Consider the following 6,000-nt stretch of genomic DNA (forward strand, 5'->3'; position numbering starts at 1 on the left):
GCGCTCCTCTAGGGGCTGTCACCGGTGCCAATGGGGGGGCATCGATGGGCTGGCACGCCTCTTTCTGAAGGGGTCACTGACGGAACCCTGCGTGGCACTGGACACTGTGGGGGTGACTCCATGAAAGGTGACGATGATGCTGGGGACATCTTTGCTAGTCACTGAACAGACGAGTGACAAGTGCCCTGAATGGTCCCCTCTCGTTGGTCACATTTCTTATGTTCTCGTGTCTCTGGAGGCTGGCCAGTCTGGCTGGGAAAAGAGACAGTCTGGCTGCGGAGGGATGGACCAGCGTCTTGTCCTCGTGAATGTCTGCCAGCCCTGACACTCGTGAACCCGCACAAGACCCACGAGTGGCTGAATAGAGGGGTCCCGGGTCACCCAGCAGTGTGACAATCAAAGAAGGTCCTTCAAGTCGATTAGCGACTCCTCCGGGATTCCCTTGGATATCTGCGGAGGATGGACCACCATCTCGGCTGACTGAAGGTGCCCAGTCTAGTCTGACAGTGGGCATTGACGGGACTGTGGTGACATGGGGACACGGGCAGTGACAGAAAGGAGGGAGGTGGCAGGGAGTGACAGAAGGTTTACAGCACAATGGACAGCGAAGGACATGACAAGGAGCTTCAACTGTCATCGAAATGGAAACGCGACTGTGACACTGTGCCCGCGTCAACAGTGTGCCACACAGCACTACAAATCTGAAAGTGACTTGTGAGGGGACAGCAGTGGGGTCTGATGGACCTTGAGGGGGAGCAGCAGAGTGGCAACCTCAGCATGAAACCCACCAAGACCACCAGTAGAGTGAAGTCAACTGATAGGTTGAGATGCAGCAAGCGGCAAAGCAACGGGGTCCACTCAGCCGAGGCGTCCAAATGTCCGAGTGACGGAGACCTCAGCTGGAGGGTCGATGAAGAGCTTGGCATCGTGACAAAGAGCGGACAGCACTATAGCGCCTTTTACACCCCAAGCTGTCCATCAGCTACGTGTATCGGGCCTTTCATACCCCTCTGTCTACCTGCCCACCCAACTACACAGCTGGTTTTGGGTGCCAGGAGTTGTGGAGGGTCACACCTGGGTGCCAGGTCTGAGGGCACTGAGTCGTGGAGGGTCACACCTGGGTGCCAGGTCTGAGGGGCACTGTGTTGTGGAGGGTCACACCTGGGTGCCAGGTCTGAGGGGCACTGAGTCATGGAGGGTGACACCTGGGTGCCAGGTCTGAGGGGCACTGAGTCGTGGAGGGTCACACCTGGGTGCCAGGTCTGGGGGGCACTGAGTCGTGGAGGGTCACACTTGGGTGCCAGGTCTGAGTCGCACTGAGTCGTGGGGGGTCACACCTGGGTGCCAGGTCTGAGGGGCACTGTGTTATGGAGGGTCACACCTGGGTGCCAGGTCTGAGGGGCACTGAGTCATGGAGGGTCACACCTGGGTGCCAGGTCTGGGGGGCACTGAGTCGTGGAGGGTCACACCTGGGTGCCAGGTCTGAGGGGCACTGAGTCGTGGAGGGTCACACCTGGGTGCCAGGTCTGAGGGCACTGAGTCGTGGAGGGTCACACCTGGGTGCCAGGTCTGAGGGGCACTGTGTTGTGGAGGGTCACACCTGGGTGCCAGGTCTGAGGGGCACTGAGTCATGGAGGGTGACACCTGGGTGCCAGGTCTGAGGGGCACTGAGTCATGGAGGGTCACACCTGGGTGCCAGGTCTGGGGGGCACTGAGTCGTGGAGGGTCACACTTGGGTGCCAGGTCTGAGTCGCACTGAGTCGTGGGGGGTCACACCTGGGGGTGTTGGTATCATCATTTCTAATGCACTGGGGACAGATGGACAAAAGAAGAGAAGAGCAAAGAGGTAGCGATGTAGGAGGCACTTTATAATTAATAGACAGAATGAAAAGGTGCCATACCTATAATTGATAAATAGATGGGAAAGGCGCTATATACTGGCTAAAGCTGTCCATAAGAGGTACCATCCACTCCTCCTAGGGATGTCACTGGGGCCACTGGGGGTATCAATGGACTGGCGCGCCTCTTCTTGAGGGGGTCACTCATGAGACCCTGAGTAGCTGGTAAGGCTGAGGGCACTGGATGCTGGCAGGTGACTCCATGATCCGTTAGCTGAGTGTGGACTGCAGAGATGGCACCTTCAGCTTGAGGTCACCTGGGATGACTCAATGACAAGTCATCTGGGGACACAAAGGTCAAGTCAGGCCAGGATGTCCGTCCATCCACCACGGGAGGTCAACGCAGACATCAAGGACATACTACTGTGTTGAGAAGAAATGGAGGGAAGTAACGGCCATCGTCATTACAGGCATCTGGACCGAGACATCTGGGGGAGAACTGGGAGGAGTAAGGGGACAAATTGGGGACAAGAGGACTGGAGGTCTGGGAAGGTTATACAAGATGGTGAGCCCACTGGTTTCAGGTCCTTCTCATCTCTCTGTAAGGGAGCGAGGCATGCGGAGGGGACACACATGGACTGGATGTGACACGAGACAAAGCATGTGACAGGCCCCTCGTCGAAATGGCCACCCTCACCTCTTCCATTTCAAATGAAACTGAGGGAGCCACCAATCTGGGGGACGGCGGTCACTAGTCATAGTCACTCCACAAGGTGGCAGCACACAGGCCTACTTCAGATCAGTCGCTCCACATCTGCTCCGTGCTGCCCCCTAGTGGACACAAGGTCTACAGTGCGAGATAGTCAGAACACAAAGTCGGGCGATGGCCCAAAGTTAAAGGCGCTATACAGATCAGAGGAGTCCTCACACGGAGACCCCACGAGACCAGCAGGTGGGTGTGAACCAAAACAGGGGTCTCTCTGGGTTAGGAGTGACCCTGAAGATGCCAGTGGCTGCCTCGTCTCTCCCTTTAGGTTTCTTCTCCGTCACTAAGGCGCTATAATGAGCGCCCCCCCCCCGAGATACGTCAGCTCCCGTTTTAGCGCCGCCAGGAATTGAAAGGCGCTTCATTGTTGAGAGGAGCGAGCAGCCGAGCAGCGCATTCATGTCGAGCGACTCAAGGCGGGCCGCCCTCCCGGTGCCTTTGTGTCTGCCGGCGCGCTGCTGACGGGCTGAGCGGGACGAACAAAGCGGCTGTCACCGCGGGAGTGACGACCTTGGAGTGGGAGGGGCGGGGACACCGAGGGATGGGGGGGGGGGCGCTATAGCAGAGCTGTGCAGAGGAGAGACGGGAGACAGCGGCAGTGGGAGGAGCCAAAAGGCGCTTTATCAGGAATGTTCAACTGGAGGAGACATGAAAGGCGCTATATGAGAGGTGTTCATAGAAGAGATAGGGCAGCACTGGGGGTGTGGCCTCTGCAGTAGGAGGGGCGTGAAAGGCGCTATATGAGGGGTGTTCAGTAGAGATAGGGCAGCGTTGGGGGTGTGGCCTCTGCAGTAGGAGGGGCATGAAAGGCACTACATACACAAAGAGCCAGAAGGGACTGTGACAGCAGGGTCAGTGGTGGGGGTCCCTGCCCAGCTGGCTGATGGTGCCACACTGTCCATGCCGACTGGAGATGATGATGACAATGGTGGAGCCCCTCACAACTTGTCACAACTGCCATCCCCAACCACAATCACCAACAAGTTACTCCAGTGGTGACACTGGGGGGCAGCTGGTGGCAGTACACTGTGACATGGTTATTCAGTCAGCTGAGGCCTAGGGGGCACTGTGCAGTGCAGGGGATCTGCGTGAGTGGCACCTGGGGGGGCACTTCAGCACAACTACTGAGACTCAGGATACGTGGGTGAATGAAGGGGCGAGGTGGGGGGCGCTATATAACTTTATTCACATTAACTTTCGTGTCTTTTCCACCCAAATCTGCAGGTCTGTCTGCAGAGAGGTGACAGCTGAGGATGTCAACGAAGACCTGAGGTGTCACTCAAGTGGACTCCTGGGAGGGTGCAGCAAGGGAGGTGGGGGGGTGTAATCTTCACATAGTGCCTTTCACAATGTAGCGGGGGCTTCAATTAAATCGTACTCATCACCCAGTGGGCACCCTGCCCCTCGCTTGCAGTTAATTAAAGGGAGCTCAGTGAGTGGCAGCCACACATTTGGGCACCAGTATGGTCGTCACAGTGCCTCCTTCTGGGCGGGTGAGGGTGATGTGGACTTGTGGTCGTCCCCTTCTGCTCTTCCTTCACTTGTCCATCCAGAGTCTCGGTGGTAGAGCTTGAGTACCCCCAGGTGTGACCCCCCTCCCCAAGTCAGTGCCCCCCAGAGCCTCACCCAGCAGAAGAGCAATACCATGGTCTGCTGCCCCCTTACAGCTCACGTCACACTCATGGCGCTGGGCACCAGGGGGCTCACCGGACCCCAGAGAGGCTCCGCTGCATTTACTGCCATGTGTCCCATTGGAGGTCCCCCACTTCTCTGCTGCCCCCTTTTTCCCTTTCATGTTTTAATTAATGCCAATTAAAGTGACCTGGGCTCTCAGGTGTGGTGTCCATCAGTGCCACGGTCACCCAGCAGGACTTTTAAAGACCACCCAACAGCCACAGTTGTCATTTTCTGTTTAATCAATTCGCTGTCATGTCACTTTCTAGTAACCGCAGTGAGGCGTTTGGGCCATCGTCATGTGACGTCGTCCCGCCAGCTGGGCAGCGTTTAGTGGCTCAGAAGTGACAAACTGCAGCCCGGTGTCCTCGCCCTGTCACAGCCATCACTCAGAGGTCCTGCACAAAAGTCAAACCGGGGTGCAGACTCACCTGTGCTCAACTTCCATGGGACGAGGACTGTGATATAACGCGTGCCCATGGAGGGCACCACATGGTCACCAGCTGCTGTGAATTTAAATGAGATACCCCCCCCCCCCCACTCCAGATGCCATCCACCTTGGAAGTTGGGGGCGAACTTTTAAAGTGCCCCCTGCTGGCAGCTCGAGTCATTTTGCACCACAACACTGAAGAGAAGCCCTCCATGGCATCGCCTCCCCTGCTCCAGCTTGGCACTCTGCTTTCCAAACTCCACTATCCGGTTCATTTGCATTCGGCTCACCAGGCTGTACCCTTCACTTCAGTCACAGGCTGGTGCCAGTGTAGGTGCAACTCTGGGCACAGGAAACTCAAAAAACCACAAAACATGCACATCAGGCCCCATGCCACTGTAGCCGATGTGTGGCACTGCCACATGGTTCACCATGGCACCTCTTTACCCACAGATAATGCTGAGGTGACTTCATTGAGTAAACAAGTGGCACAAACAGCACTATGGCTCCCACTTGTGGCGTCCTCAGTGTATCACGTCAGCCTCAAGCCGTGGCATTCCCACCACAGCACCTCCAGTCACTCTCTACGTAGTGGCACCAGCATTCTGCTCTGACGGCATGGCAGTGCAGCACTTCAGTCTGCCCCTAGGTGGCACCACTAATTCAATGACACTCCCCCTAGTGGCATGCCTGCTGTTCCCCTTCAATCTGCTCCTAGGTGGCACTCCAAGGAGGCTCCCCCTAGTGGTAGCAGCGCTCTGCTCTAGTGGCATGCCAGTGTTGCACCCCAGTCTTCCTCTAGGTGGTGCTGTTGTCACTGTCCTCTAACCAAGCTCCCCCTAGTGGCATTGGCTCCTCTCATACCCTGGCACTTCCCTCCTTGCAGCGGCTCAGACGGCGGGCGAGTGGAGGCACATTGGCACTGTCTTGCTTCTCCATTTCTGCACTAATCGTCACTGAAGACGGAGTTCCCTGATTTATGGCTCCCCGCGTAGCGCCTGAAGTCTTTATCATCGCCACTGCAGCGGGCGCCGCTCTCTCTCTCTTTAGCGCTGGCACCTCATCATTTTGAAAATAAAATAAAAGCTGCCATTGAGCCTCTGGCTGCCAACTGACTTTTCTTTAGAGTAGAAGCTGAGGGCTCTGAGAGCTGCCAGCAGGTGGCGCTGTAGACAGGTGGGCTCTGATGGCACCCGTCTACTGCAGGGAGGAATTCCAGAAATGGATACACATGCAGGTCGTCTGTATAGCGCCTTTCATCATCATCATCAGAATGTTACTGGTGAGGACTG

The sequence above is a fragment of the Erpetoichthys calabaricus genome, chromosome 2, assembly GCF_900747795.2.
Source record: "Erpetoichthys calabaricus chromosome 2, fErpCal1.3, whole genome shotgun sequence".
Lineage (NCBI taxonomy): Eukaryota > Metazoa > Chordata > Cladistia > Polypteriformes > Polypteridae > Erpetoichthys > Erpetoichthys calabaricus.